Here is a 16,668-nt window from a genome sequence, read left to right on the forward strand (position 1 = left end):
GAAAAGGTTAAAAAGAGAAATAGCTAAATAACTAGTATTTCCCTCACAGACACCTTTGCCATATTCATTGTGGGATGCAGAGCTATTCTGAAATTCAGCTGCCCTAGAGCAGAGAGGACTTTCCTCGGCAGCTGACTCTGCAACTTGCATAGAGAATAGTGTTCTTAACATTTTGCTTCAGTGGCCTTGTCCTGGAAACCCCATATACTTTCTGGTGGGTCTATATATGAGTTATTTCCATCAGGCCTACCAGCAGGTCTCCCTGAGACCTGGTTGATGATTGTGGAGTGTACCATGGGATCTCCTTCATGGGCTTTTCTTTTTTTTTTAAATGGATGATTAAGGAGACCTATTAATTAACCTCCTGGACTTCTCAGGATATGCTGCTGCTATCTTGTGTCTTGGGCCTTTGTAAAGAATGGTGGTAAGTTGAAAGACTCATGCATGGCTTTCTCTGTAAACATCTTTCACCATGGCCTCTGCTCCACCATGCACTAACAGGACCTAGCTCTAAAGTTGTAGAGAAGAGACTTTGAAATCCAAGCACTTTTCAGGATGATAGCCACTGAGACTCTTCCTGGTCCCCCTACTCACTACAATTATGCATCCAATGAGGTGAGCTGTAGCTCACAAAAGCTTATGCTCAAATAAATTTGTTAGTCTCTAAGGTGCCACAAGTACTCCTTTTCTTTTTCACTACAATTAGAGACCTCTGGAACAATACCTGAAGCCCATGGCCCTCCTGCCACTAAATCCATGCTAGACAGTAGAACCTAAATAGCCCAACTTTCCCATAAAAATTGATAAATAAACATTCAAACATGGCAGGCACGTCATCTTGATAGCAGAAGAAGATTATTGATCTTGGTGTGGGTAGCATATTATGTGTGAGTGAGTTATTTTCAAATGTTTATGAATGAAAGCAAAGTGGGTATCTGCTAACAGTGACCTTATTCTTGTGTTTATGCAATTTAATGCAATGTTTGTGACAATAAAATTTTATCCATCCATAACTAGATCAGGGAAGTGACCCCAGACTTTACATGGAAAATTGGGAGATGAACAAATGAAGTCATCACCTCTTTGTTATATTGGCTTTTTTCAGAGGAAAATAAGAACCACCACACTGGATCAGATCAGTGATGCAGCTAAACTAGTGCCCTGTCTCCAGCACTGGCCACTACTAGATTCATAGATTGTAAAGGACAATTCTGATAATCTAGCTTGATCTTTGCTTAACACAGGCATACAACTTCTCCAAAATAATTCCAGTTTGAAACAGGATTTCTTTTAGAAAAACATACAATCTTAATTTAAAAATTGCCAGTGATGGAGCATCCACTATGACCCTAGGGAAATTGTCCCCATGGCTAATTATGTTCACTTGTAGAAATGTGCATCTTATTTCCAGTCTGACTTTGTTAGCTTCAGCTAGCCATTGGCTCTTTTTTATACCTATGTTGCTAGATTAAAGAGTTCATTATCAAATATTTGCTCTCCATGTAGGTAGTTCTAGTCTGTGATCAAGTTGCTCCTTAGCCTTCTTTGTGTTAAGATAAATAGATAAAAAATCATTGAGTCTATCATTATGAGGCATGTTTTCCAGTCCTTTAATCATTCTCATAACTCTTCTCTGAACCTTCTCCAGTTTATCAACATCCTTCTTCATCTGCAGATGCCTGGACTAGAGATGATATTCCAGTAATGATTGCACAAGTGCCAAATACAGAAGCAATAATACCTCCTTGCTCCTACTTGAGATTTCTGTTTTATGCATCTAAGGATCACATTAGCCCTTTTAGCCACAGTGTCACACTGGGAGCTCATGTTCAGCTGATTATCAACCATGGCCCCCAAGTCACTTTCAGAGCCATTGCTTCCCAGGATAGAGTCTCCCATTATGTAAGTGTGGCCTATTTTCTTTGTTTCTAGATGTGTATATTGATATTTAGCCATATTGAAATATGTTTATTTGCTAGCACTCAACTTACCAAGCAATACAAATTGTGCTGTATCAGTGACCTGTCCTCTTCATTATATACCACTCCCCAAATCTTTTTGTTCTCTTAAAACTTTATCAATAATTATTTTATCTTCCAAGTAATTGATAAATATTTTAAATAGCATGGGGTCAAAAATCAATCCCTATGGGACTCCACTAGAAACATACACGCTCCATGATGAGTCCCCATTTACAATTACATTTTGAGACCTTGTATTTAGCTAGTTTTTAATACATTTAATATGAAGCATGTTCATTTTTGTTTTAGTTTTTTAATCAAAATATAATGCAGTACCAAGTCAAATGCCTTATGGAAGTCTAAATATAGTACATCAACACCATTATCTTTATCAACCAAACTTTTAATCTCATCAAGAAAGTTTGACAGGATCTATTTAAACCCATGTTGATTGGCATTAATTGTATTACCCTCCTTTAATTCTTTATTAATTGAGTCCCATATCACCTACTGCATTATTTTGCCTGGGATCGATGTCAGACTGACAGGCTTGTAGTTGCCCAAGTTATCCTGATTACACTCTTTAAATATTGGCAAAACATTAGCCTTCTTAAATCTTCTGGAACTTCCTCTCTGTTCCAAGAGTTAGTGGAAAGCGACATTGTCCAATGAGCTCTGGGGCCAGCTGTTTTTAAACCAGCAGGTCCAGATGATGCATCCAAAAATGTCTGACTGTGGTAGCTGCTGGGATGGGGGGCTGGAACAATGTATACAGTGGGGGTACTGAGAGCCATTGAACCGAACTGTAAACCCTGCATATGATGGAAACCCCTTCAAGCCAGGGGTTGTGGTTGCACACCGGGCACCTAAGCTGAGATGATAGTGGAATGAGATGAGTATCATCATCATCATGATATGACTACATCACTGTTTTCCCCTCAGATATAGAACAATAATATTTATTGAACATGTCTGACTTTTCTGCATTTTTACTGATAATTCTACCATTTCCATCTAGTAATAGACCAATACCATTTTCAGGATTTTTTTTTTTTTTGTTCCTAATATACTTAAAATCTCTTTCTTATTATCCTCTGCTGGCCATAGATTTTTTTTCCCCCTGTGTGTCCTTTCTTTCCCTTACCAATTTTCTGCAATTCCTAGCTTCTGATTTATATTCATTACTACTTTACTTTCCTTCATTTGTTACATATATTTCATTTTTTATAGCTACCTCCGCATCCTCTCTAAGCCAGGTTGGTTTTTTTTACCAGTGCAGACTTCTTTCTTTATTTTTGCTTTTTGAGCATCTAATAAGCCATTCACAGATATGCACATTTTTCCATTTAAATTCTCCCCCATCCCCAGCTGATTTGGCTCATAATTGTTTTCAGCTTTGTGAAATTGGCCCAGATGCTTTGAACGAAAGTGTCAATCCTCAAAATAAGCAAATGTACAGTAGTATGCCTGTGGGGATAGTTTTCAGTCTGGTATTTGTTATTATATGAGTTGCGAGAAGGTCAGGGACATCAAAAGTCTGAGGCATTGCACATTAAATATTGATTTGTCAGAGCATATTCACCTTGTGTGCATATCTTGGGATAGCTGTGGCTCTGGGGCACAGGCTGTCCTGTTGCACCTCTGAATACCCATCGAAATTAAACCAAGTTTTTGTCTGGTCTCGTGTTGCACACATGTTGGACCAAATTACCCCTGTTGTGAGCCCGATACAGTGACCAAGGTATGGGCCTTCCTGTGCCTTGGCTGCCAGGAGCTAGTCTGGCTCCTTGCACAAGTTAGAGCAGACTCTTTCTTCGGCCTGCTCCAAACATGGCTTGAGCACTCCTGCTGCGCTCAGACCTCCTGTGAGCAGTGGAGGTTTATTCGAAACAATTTAATGCAAACTCTAAAGTACATTGTTATCTTAGCTGCTCAATAGTACCTGATTTACAGTAGATCAAATAGTTCTGATGGTGGCTGTGTGATCGAGGCTTTTTGGGTTAAGAAAAAGAGAGAAGAAAGATTTACTGACCACTTTGACATAATCATTATGTTGATAAAAGAAATCCATTGTATGCGTAAAGAATAGTAATCGTGTTTTCCCTGTATTTTATCATTGTATTCTTCTTACTGATGTGCTTTGAAAGCCTTAGGGACCATTTCCAAGAATTTTATTCAGCCTTTTTTTTTTTTTTCCCCTTCCCCCTTCAGTTCCAAGGACACTTGATCCTACTGCAGTAAATGCTTCCTATCAGATCCCAAAGAAATAAAACACCTCTACCAAAACACTAATTAGCTTTCTTTATTATTGTAGTTAATTAAGATGATTGCATTTTCTTGACATTAATTAATAATTTATGTAAAAATATGATAAAATGTCAGATTTGCCTTTAAAGATAAATGAACTACTAAGTATGTATGTCTTATCTCAGTAGTGTTCAGAAGCTCAGTCTAAGAAATAATGTATATAATACATTATCTGACAGATGACCCTGTTGCTTTGTGAAATACAAGTTTTTTGCACCAAATGAGGATTAAAAAAGATATAAATAAAACATGCATGAGTTAATACTCAGCAAATGCTCTCAGGTCATTGCATATTTAAGTTTAATATTTGTTTTTCAGGCAGTTTTGTTACCAAGTTTTTTGTTTCCCAATTTCTATTTTCTGGGTAATGTTAGATTCAAACAGTGTACAGTACTTCAGGATAATGTCCAAACTTTGGCAGTCATTCAGCTGCGAGAAAGTTTTCAGACATCATTTGCATAGAATATGAATGAGAGCATGCAGGATTAGGCCATAATTGTGAAAGGCTAGTGCACTACTGACACAATAAAACAAAAGACAATAAAAATAGTTCAAAAGTATAAGCTAAAAGCAAGTGTGTGTTTTTGCTATTCACCAGAAAGGAAGGAACTTAAGTTTACATTACAGGCCCCAAGACCTGGTGCTTCTGCTTGAGGAAGTGATCTGTAAGCCCTTACTATCAGGTATGCCACTCATTACCATGAGCAGTCTTATTAACTTCCTTGAGACTACTCATAGTGAGCATTACGCTTAGTAAAGTGATTCTGTGAAATAACAAATGTACTTTTAATCAGTAAACAAAAACAAACAAAAAAACTAGGTATCAATATTTATTCTTCCAAATTAGTGTCAAAGGATTGTTTTTTCAATATTTAGTCTCCTTAGATAGATGTATATATTGCTTTTATGTTAAAGACATCTTGTGGTTCATTTGTTCAGCAAGATGACAAATGTTATAGTGGCTTTCATTCATGGATCTCAAAGCTCTCTCTCTTTTAAAAAAAAAAAAAGTGTTTGTGAGACAAGTAATAGTAATATACTCATTTAATATGTGGATAAAATGAAGCACAGAAAGGGTCAGTGACTTTCCCAAACTTACATAGCAGGACAATAAAAGAGATCAGAATAACACTCTGTGGTACTGACCTCTAGTCCCCCTGCTATAACCCGTTATCGCTGCCAAGGATTGTAGTAGAGACACATGATAGGCCTGAAAGCTGCAAAATTCAGATCTGGATTTTGAATGCCCCTTTCACTCCCCCCCCAGCCCACCCACACAGACTGAAATTTTGTGGGAAGGGGGATCAGATCCAGGGTTTGGATGCAGGTCCATTTCTAGTGGAGAGTTAATATTTCAAGCATTTTAGTTTCATCACAGAGTTCTGTGAGAAGGTAAATATCATTGTATTAAAGTTTCCTTTTAGCCATGTAGATATTACTATGGAAGATACCCATTAATTTCTCCAGTGAAATATCAGTGCATACTGTTTCATTTTTATGGAACAAGTGTGACATCTAGTGACCATCTAGCTTTGTAACTATAACAGTGCTGTATTCTATACATAAACAGAGCTGTATTTTCAGCTAGTGCAAATTGGGTAGTTGCATTAACTTCAGTAGAGCTGTGTTGACTTAAATCGGCTGAGAATAAGCCCAGTATCTTCATATTGTGTCTGCAAACAGTTTGAAAACTGGCATCAGGTATCAGCCATGTGCTTTCCTGTTGTTTAAAGTAATAAACCTCTTTTTTCAAATGCAATTACACTTCCCCCAAGTTTTCCCTTCATTTAGAACCCTGATATGACATCAGGACTCAAAGAGAGAAAACTCATGAAATGTTCAACGGCAAGATAACTTTCCTTTTTCTTTCTCTGCCTATGTATTTCTAATCACTGTGGGATGTAAGTGCCAAATACTCATTTAAAAAACAGTACATTTCATATGTAAGGGACTCCGCTCTCCATCTCCTTTATTCAGATGCTATTATGTAGAGTTTAATTTTATATATGTATTAGGAATTACGCTAGATTCTTAAATCCTCATTATTGAGAGAAGGCTTGTGAGGGGGAATAAAAACCCAGTTAAGTTTAAAACAAACAAAATTATTGGAGGCTGAGTGATTAAGGTGCTTGACTACAACCCTGAAGGTCGTGTTCAAGTCTCTCTTGATAGCACACTGAATGGCCCACTCTGGTTCACCCAGGTGCAAAATGAATACCTGATCCATTGGGCTAGGGCAATCAAAGGCAATCGTAAGGATGTGTGGGACTAGAACCTGGGTCTGCAGTCTAGGATAGCAGATGTTTCCACATCACCAGAGGGAGACCATGCAGAGCCTCATCCAAGGAACGCTTAAGTGCCACAGGAAATACCACCCAAAGGGTCCACAGTGAAAGCACCTGCAGCCCTTTGCTTGGACCATGATCACTATTTAACCTTGGAGAGCATTCCAAGAAGTTGTCTGGGCAACCATACAGATTTCTGGCATTGGCTAGCCAGAAGGAATTGCTCTCAAGCTTCCCAAGAAAAATGCAGACGTGGTACATCTGCACTGGGACTATGACTACTCCTTAGACCTGCATCCCGTGATGAAGGTCCTTTATGGATGGAATCTATGCAATGTCTGAGCCAGAACTGGCAGCCCTTTGTTCATACATCCAGGAAAATATGGCCTAGGGCTTCATCCAGCACTCCACCTCCCTGCCAGGGCTCTGGTCCTTTTTGTTAAGAAAAAGGATGGAATGCTATTCCTCTGCGTACACTTTCAGGCCCTAAGCCAGGTGATGGTCTGACACTGGTATCCCCTGCCCCTAATCTCAGAATTATTAGATCATGTATGGTCTGCCTGAATTTTCACCAAACTGGATCTCTGGAGAGCTTACAACCTAATGTACCTTAAAGCAGGAGACGAATGGAAGGACGGCCTTTTGAACCTGCTGTGGGCACTACAAATATTTAGTAATTCCATGTAGTCTGACCAATGCTCCCATAACCTTTCAACACTTCATTCTGGGCCAATATGTAGTCACCTATCTTGGTGACATACTTGTGTTTTCAAAGAACCCTGATCAACATTGTTATCATGTTCATTCCATCCGGAAAAGACTATGGAAGCAGAGCGTATATGTGAAACTGGAAAAATGTACCTTTGACCAATCCTCCACAGAATTTTTGGGTTATATCCTTTTCCCAGAGGGCATTAAGATGGCCCCACAAAAGGTGGAGGCTGTCTGCAGCTGGGCAGTGCCCAGGTCCCCCTGGGAGTTACAGGGGTTTCTGGACTTGCAAATTTTTAACCGATGGTTAATTCCAGGCTTCTCAGGGCAAATACCAACCATGACAAACCTCCTCTGGAAAGCCATCAAATTTTAGATGCCTGAAGCTCACCATGCCTTTGAATAGCTTAAACCACTTTTATGACTGCTCCTAATCTAGCATATATGGACCTGTCCCAGGCATTCATAGTGGAGGCCGATGCATCCAGTGTTGTGATTGAGGCCATACTAATTCAGAGGTGCAGGCTACAGCAAGTGTTCAGACTCCTCCCAAATACTCCCCTCTGCTGAATGGAATTACGAAATATTAGACAAAGAACTGCTTGTGATTAAATCAGCCTTTGAAGAGTGGTGCCATCACCTCAAGGGAGTCTGACACCAGATGCAAGTCTTTTTCTGACCATAATAACCTTGATTAGCCTCATAAGGCTTGACCCTTGAACCAAAGACAGCTCAGGTAGGCATTGTTCTTCCCTTGGTTTGATTTCATCATTACCTATCGCCCAGGAGCCAGGAATGGGAAAGCTGATGCCTTATCCCAAAATGGGATAGTGAACATTACCAAGAGGATGAGGAGACTAACCATAAACACCCTATCTCCTAAAAACTCACCATTTCCTTAGTGTTGCAATACACCAAGACCTGATTGATCTAACCCAATCTGCTTTGTGGGGTCATCTGTAAGCCCAGGAGGTGATGGAACAGCCTGAACAAATGAAAGTCAGAACCAAAATGCAATGATCCACACGGAACATGATCACATAACCTCAATGGGTGTATTTACATTCCACCAAGGCGTCCCAGGCTAGAAGTGCGTCATATGTGCCATGACATTCCATTGGTGGGCTATTTTGGCTGCCTTAAGACTTCCTGCATGGCTTTCCATTTCTTCTGGTGACCCCATTTACAAGTTGAAGTCTGGGATTATGTTGATTCTTGTGACCTGGGTGCACACACCAAGAGACCCCATGCTAAGCCCATTGGCATTCTCCTGATCTATAACCTGGGCCTCGATCATCCTGGATTTCCAGGAACTCCCTGACTCTGGTGGCCACACGGTAGTCTTGACCATTGTGGACTAAGTGAGCAAAATGATGCATTTCATCTCCTTTGGCCCCCTGCTCTCTGCTGAAGCAACGGCTCAACTGCTAGTGGTGCATGTTAATCCACAGGCTTCTGGACTGTGTTATCTTGGACCAAGGTCAGCAGTTTGTCTCATGCCTTTGGCGTGAAATGCTCCGGTTACTGGACATTCGCGCTTTTACCTCCTTTACGTACCACCTTCAGACAGATGGGCAGACAGAGAAGGTGGATCAAGTACTAGAACAATACCTAACGTGCTTTGTCAACTACCATTCTGATAACTCTTTTCCCTCCTTTCTTATGCTGAGTTCTCATACAACAATGCTGACCATGCCTCCACAGGGCAGAGTCCCATTTTTCAAATTATGGGTTCCTCCCAGCTTTGCTGGCAGCCTGCCCAAACCCAGCAGCCACTGGCTGGATCCAATGAATTAAACATATCCAGGAAGAGCTTAAAGACCACCATGAAGACACAAAAAGACTACAAGTGGTATTTGGACTATTGATGCCAGGAAGGCCCAGCCCTCACAGGAGGCCAAATGGTCTGGCCGGCAGCAAAACATCTCTGTATGAACAGGCTGATCTGCAAGCTAGACCACCAGTTACTTGGACCATTCTGGATTTATCAGCAAATCACTCTGTAACCTTCAAATTGCAGTTCCCTCAATCCCTTAAGACACATGATTTCAGTGCATCTCTCCTGAAGCCTTACATGGAGGACCCTTTTCCTGACCGGTCCCAACAGCCACCCCCGCCAGTCAAGGTCCAAGGGCATGAGGATAGTCCATACTATCCTGTACTCTTAAACTGCAGAATGGGAGACTGTACTAGCTCAATGACTGGGAGGGTTATGATCCTGAAGAGTGTTGCTGCTGCCCGTGTCATGCCCTGACCTGGTGAAAAGGTTTCCTCAAGACCAGCTGGATAAAACAGGCCTGAGGTCAACTCCGAGGAAATGGTGTGTGTAATGTATTAATCCATGTGACTAGAACCCAGATCTGTAGAGCCTGGGACATGTGATGTTGCCCCCAGGAGACAATGCACTATCATATCCAAGGGGCACTATGGAGATTAGGTGCTGCAGGAAGTACCGTCCAGTGACAGCAACCTATGACCCTCTGATTGGTCCATACTTGCTGTTTAACCGTAGAAGGTGCACTAGGAAGTTGTCTGGGCAACTACACAGATATCTGGCCTGCTGCGACTCCAGACCTCACCTCTCTTCCTGATTTCCAGTCTCCAACCCCTGCCTGACTCTCTCTCTTCTTCTTGCCTCCTGATTCCAGCCTAACTACCTCTGATCTCTGGCCTCTGACCCTGCCTTGACTCTGACCCTGACTCTTGCTTATTGATCTCGGCTCTAGTGATTATTCTGATCCCTGCTTGCTGACTTCTGCCTTGTAGCCATCCTTGACATGTGGGTTGGCCCAACTGTGACTGCTAGGCAAGACTGCCTATGCCCTGATCCCTTACAGTCAGACATGATGCTGGCAAGTCACTCCCCTGGGTACTGTTAACTGTGAAACTGACCTGCCTTCACTGTGTCAGCCCAATGAACCATTGACTTGGGGGAACTTTGAGTTTGACCATGCCAATGACCATACTCTTAGTATTGCCGAAGTGTGGTACCCTACGTCACCCTCTCCACATTGTCCAAATCAAATAAGATTGTTGCTATTGTGATGCTGTCCACCTCAAGCCATTCTTATCTATTCCAATCTCTTTTCTTGAATTTAAAGTACTTCTTCCTTTCTGGTCTCCTGATTATGTTTCCTCTTTAGTTTGTCCAAAATTAGATGTGAAAATGATCTGACACCTATCTCTCTTACTATGTTCAGTTCCTCTTCACTGGCTTTCTCTTGCTTTCTGTAACAAATTCAAGCTCCTTTAAGGCCATGAACAACTCAAGTTACGTCTACACTAGCAGCGCTTTACTGGTCTAGGAATACTGGCATACTACAGTGACAAAGCACTCCTAGTATGGCTACAGCTATATTGTCAAAGATGTGCTTTGTATCCGTATAGTAAAACCATCCCCTACAAGTGAAGCAAGCTTCACCAGTAAAAGCACAGATTTGCCGGTATAACTGTGTCTGTGCTACAGATGTCTGTCAGCATAGCTGTGATCACACCTCTTTAAACCCCAATCAACATATATATTTATTGGCAGAAGTCTGTAGTATAGACATAGTCTTAGTTTTTTTGCATCTCTCTCCGTTTGCATTTATTTTGATGCTCCTCCACATCCTCTTCACTCTTTCCCCTCACCTCTTCATTCAGCTTAAGCCACAGGTCTAACAGCCTCCTTTATTTCTTACTCATATATTCTTTGCTTCACTTTCTTTTATGTGGCTCTTAAGTCTGGAACTCCTTTCTTGACCTTCTCTGCCATCTCTCCACTCTATCAAGTCCTTCACATATTGAGATATATAAACCTTACTTTCCCCTGCTAAGTAGTGAGGCTGAAGGGGAATAATGAAACTCTCAATGCTATATGCATTAATCTCTAAAATATGAATCATGCGATCTTACTGTAATCACCCTCATTCTCTCTTCCTGTTCTCTCTCCTTCCCGTCTGCCCAGGAAGGAGTACAGAGGAAAGCAGTTTTTGGAATTTTAGTGAATCACAAGCTAAATATGAGTCTAATAGTGTAACGCTGTTGCAAAAAACGCAAACATCATTCTGGAATGTATTAGTAGGATTGTTGTAAGTAAGACATGAGAAGTAATTCTTCCACTCTTCTCCATGCCGATATTGCCTCAACTGGAGTATTGTGTCCAGTTCTGGGTGCCACATTTCAGGAGAGATGTTGACAAATTGGAGAAAGTCCAAAGGAGAGCAACAAAAATGATTAAAGGTCTAGAAAACATGACCTATGAGGCAAGATTTGAAAAAACTGGGTTTGTTTCGTCTGGAGAAGAGAAGACTGAGAGAGAACGTTATAACAGTTTTCAAGTACATTAAAGGTTGTTACAAGGAGAAGGGTGAAAAATTGTTCTCTTTAACCTCTAAGGATAGGACAAGAAGCAATGGGTTTAAATTGCAGCAAGGGAGGGTTAGGTTGGATATTAGGAAAAACTACCTGTCAGGGTTGTTAAGCACTGGAACAAATTGCCTAGAGAGGTTGTGGAATCTCCATACTTGCATGCTTTTAAGACCAGGTTAGACAAACACCTATCAGGAATAGTCAAGTTATTACGTAGTTCTGCCTTGAGTGCAGGGGACTGGATTAGATGACCTACTGAGGTCCCTTCCAGTTTTACACTTCTATGATTCTATGCATCTGTACCTGCGCTAGTCAATTTCTTCTTAACTTAGATGGTAAGCTTTTCAGGGGATGGACTCTTTTGTCCCCTCTATAGCACTGCAATGCAAACATTTATTGTGTGGATAATAATGTACTGAGCCTAACTTAAGTTTTAAATACAGTTGTGAAGGTCTTGTATCTCTATTGGGACTGTAAATTCAAGTAGCATTCCCATTTGCATTATTTTGATAGTGATTTTGTGCTATATGTCCTTCCCCCCCCCCCCTCCCCGGGGTAGCTTTATAGACAGCCTTTTTTCACTTCCCTTTTCTATCTGTAATTCTCCATATCTTGAACTTCCTCTCTGGCAAACTATAGCATGTATGTTCCAGCCTGCAATAAATCACATTGGAGTCACTCAACATTTTTCTTCTAATATTTTGTTTCCTTTGGCACCCACTTGTTCAGATGATATGATAATCTATCATTTCCATAATCTTATTCTTATTTATTTCTTGATGTAATAGAGCTGTAATTTTACCATCTTCATTCTAGAAATATATTTTCTTTAGATCTTTGCAAACCACTATAAAATGTATATTTTAAGGTACAAGATAAATAATTTAAGGGGGAGGAAAAAAAGGAAGTTGAAGTGACTGCAGTTGTGGTGCGGAAGCTTGCCACTGATTTCTTCTTATGGTTTCATTTTGTAGCATAGTTAGTTATCTAACATCTATTATAGCATACTCTCTGAGGATACAGGAGTTTAAACAAGGCATGATATTGCAGTTATCCTACATTTGTGGCATCTGCAGTTTCCCTCCCCACCACGTTCCCCACACATTAATAGTTATTTCCACAGGATTCTCCCATCAGCAACATTGTATTTGTCCTGCTGCAGAGTATTATTTCCTTGGATGTGCTTGCAGCAGTAGCAGCTTGAAGATGATGAGTCAAAACTAGTTTAATTTACACTACTGTAGCCAGTGCTTCTGGGAAAATATTGCTCAACACTGCATGGGCAAATTCATGTTGATTGTTAATTTTCTTCTGCTGCTTAGTATGCTGTAGTGGAAGAGAGAAATGGGTCAGAAAAGGGAGAAAGAGAGAAGATTGCATGTGGTTGCCTTGCCCTTTATGGACAGTTAGTGTGCTCCTGAATTAGTGTGCTCCTGTAATACCTCGTGTTGCCACACCCTATTTCTCTTTAATGTGCTTTGTCATCACTCTAAAGATTGCTTGAAGCACTGTAGTTCCTGATATATCCAAGAACCCTAATTTTAAAGATTTTGTGCTCCTTTGTTTCCTTTCCTTTGCTCTGAGTATCCATTTCTCTTGGAGATCACCCATAGACTTCCATATATGCTCACCATAGAAGTTCCAAGTACTTTTTGTACCCTTCTTCTAATGACCCCAATTCTCTATCACAGCCATACACTTCTGTTAACTAATTTGAAAATTTCAGTAGTCTCTGTTTTCCTGTTTAGAGACCTTTAAGTGCTCCACAACTTTCCCCTAGAAACTTTTACCACGCCTCTCTTATAGAGATACCGTGTTACTCCATTTTTTAAAATTCTTGATGCTTTTTGCACACCATTCAGAAGCCTTCCTGTGCACTTCAAACACATTTTCAGAGTTTCCTCATGTAATTCAACATCCCCTGTGAATAGCTCTTCTGCACCACTCCTATTTAATATTTCATTTAAGTGCTCCTGCTTTGTAGATGCTCCTCAGTGTTTTCCTGAATCTGTCCATTTGCTAAGATTCCTACATGCTCACAAACCTCCTTTTAGAAACTTTTGAGATATTTACACATTCCCCTAAACTGTCCCCTTATGTGTTCCCAGACCTATTTCATAGGTATTATTGTATTGCATTTGTAGCACCTAGAGGGCTCAGTCATAGACCAGGCCCCTGTTGGGCGAAGCACTGTACAAACACAAAAGGAGACGGTCCCTGCCTTCAGGAGCTTACAATTTAAAATACCCTCATGCGTTCCTGAACTCTATGTAAGACACAGCAGTTCTGTACTCTTTTGTATAAACCTCTGGTGCTCTCTTGCACCCTTCCTATAGAGAGCCCAGTATTCTCTGCTTCTCTCCCACCCATAGATTCTTCCATTAGTACTTCAGCACCCTCTGTGCAACTTCTTTGGCATTATGCACGACCATATGCTTCTGCTCTCTCATTTGAGGCCCTATATTCTCCTCTACATCAAGGTGTTGAAACAAAACAGAGTAAAAAAGAACATGGAAGGGTTCTAAGCCCATGAAAGGGTACAGTAGAACCTACATAGCCTGCACTCTTCTTTTTCTCTGAGCCAGCAAAAGGCGCTGTGCACCAACTCCACACAGCTGGGCTTCAGCTGGCATTCAGGACACATACTGAGGGTGCGGATGGAGGGGAAGCAATCACTCTATGCAGAACACTTTATTCCAAGACTGAAGGATATTGAGACAGGAGTTAATGATGCTTCAACCAGCATTGACTTCCACACCAAACTCCTTCCACTTGGAGGGATTGGTAGAAACTCTAATGACAGTACAGGTCATGAAAGACATGCTGCCGGGTGAGTGGCGAGGAAGCAATGAGGAGGGCCCAGCACATGCAGAGGCCTCAAGATCTATGGGTTCTTTCTCTCTTGCCTTCTTTAAGGCAGGGTGTAGCCCTTAATGACCATTGAATGATATTCAACATCTCATCCCTCCTTGGGAAATTCACTGCACTCCAACCTGTGGAGGTGCTCCATGCTCTGCCTCCCTCTTTGGGTGAGGGGATTTTTGTCCTCCAAGCCACTGTATAAGTCTCCTGTGCAAAACCCTTTTACTTGAACTCCATGTAGGGGATGAAGATTTGGCCCCGTTTTAGCCACAATCCTGTCCTCTTCCTAGTCCATTCACTAAGTGTAGTAAGATACCATGGTAATCATGTCCTAATTGCTGCTTTCACAATTGCTACCGCTAGTGGAGCTCCACAGGGGAATTATGGCTTTAGTGGTTCCTCTCTTTGTGATCCATCTGACTCAGCTTCCCTGGTTCCCCTCAGTATTTGTGATATCCTAGTAGAGGAAAAAAATAATGAGTTTTACGTGGTGAAAATCGCCCTGTCCCCAATATCTCAGGCAACCAAATGGAATTTTTGTCGAATTTTTCTCATAAAATTCATCTCTGGACTGTGACCAGATATGAAAAATGTCAGCCTCAGGGTTTTTTTTAAGACTGTCACAAACATCTGTAAATTAGGGTCTTAATACTGAAGTGACTTGTCCATAAGAGCTGCTGTATTGTGGTGTTAGTGTAACACTCTGATAAACAAAGTAGCCACCTAGTGGCAGTATAAAACTACATTATAGTTTAGAAGAAAGCAAATATTTCTCCTTTATACTTAAAGATGTACAGTGTGCAGTTCATAAGTTGCATTTTGTTAATGTCTTTATTCGTAGTGGCTTACAATTAAAATTATGTTGCAATGTTCTTTTGTGCTTATTGTCTGGATTATGTAATTATTATTATTTAATGTTGTAGTGGTTCAGAAGAATGTGTAAAGTAAATGTTTTTCAATCCTGTATGTGAGGATAACTGTATTAGTAAACATTAGAAATATTTCTGCATACGTTCCTTTTCATTCCTCTCTCTTAAAACAAACCAAAATAAAAACAAAAACCTATAATCTAAATATTACATTTTCAAGATTTAAATAATATTTTAATATAGCTTAACAAATTGTTATATATTCCTGCTATTTTAGCACTTTATTTTTAGCTCCCCTAAGACCTCTCCCTTTCCTGGTAGTGCTTGTTTATGATGAGATGTACAGTATTTATCTGAGTTGTACATGTTTTGTTGGAACCTGTACACTGGTAGCAGTGGGAAGTGCTCTGGAGTAAATATGCAGTCACACCTTCCCCCATTGCCTGTAGCATGAAAATTAGCTATACTTTAAACTGGGATAGTGGAGGGGAAAACTGGTATGGATTAATTTATCTGAGATGGCCCTCCTTCTGCCCCCCCAGAAGGATTTTGAGGGAGAGGCTGCTAGCCAACTCTTTGCTCTGGATTGACTCATTTTCCCAAATTCATTAACCCCTGCAAAGGAAAGCCAAGGCCTGATGTAGGTGTTATCTGGTGCTTCGCCTTTCTCTTGCATCAAACCAAACATACAGGAATTGTTTCAGAAACAACTGAGGAAATTTGGGTAGGGGTGGGAGTGTGTGGAATTATTTAATAAGGCATATAATTAATACAGAGAAATTTTTAAATGGTAGAGTTTGGAAATACTCAATAGGCTACACCTGCCAGTGCCATGGGCAAGTGCAGGAATTTTGTAGTGAATAAACTGCATTAGAAACTCGTTTCTGAAATAAACCTTCATTTAAAGTCAGTTGGTGGAGATCTCCCTTGGAATTTCTTTATTAAATCATGCTTTTGAAATGAAAATTCTCACACTAGGCAAAGGAGGAATCACCATCATTCCCCAGAGTGACACTAATTATCTTATTTTCTCCATATATTTATGGTTTACTGTGCATTGAGGATGTGCATGCATTTTGTTGCCTGGACTGATGCTGTAGCTCACTCTAACCCCTAGGCCTGGTCCTATTTTCTGAACAGGAGTATTTTTACTCCTAGTTCCTAGTAGCAGTTGTCCCTACCTCTGTTTTTTTGTGTTGTTTTTGCATTTTTCCCCTCCAGATAAGGTGGGCCAGATTCCACCACTAGTATTCACTGAGTAGTAACTTTCTTTGTGCGTCACCCTGTCATTTCAGTAGGGTTATGACGACAGTGAAGTGCTAC

At 40.6% G+C, this 16,668-nt stretch overlaps 1 protein-coding gene across 1 annotated transcript in view; it reads left to right on the forward strand.

Moving 5' to 3' along the window:
* The window catches only part of FAM149A (family with sequence similarity 149 member A), a 77,551-nt gene that overhangs the window by 27,991 nt on the left and 32,892 nt on the right, over positions 1 to 16,668 (forward strand). The window lies entirely within an intron of this gene.

Source organism: Dermochelys coriacea, chromosome 4, assembly GCF_009764565.3.
Source record: "Dermochelys coriacea isolate rDerCor1 chromosome 4, rDerCor1.pri.v4, whole genome shotgun sequence".
NCBI classification, from domain to species: Eukaryota; Metazoa; Chordata; order Testudines; family Dermochelyidae; genus Dermochelys; species Dermochelys coriacea.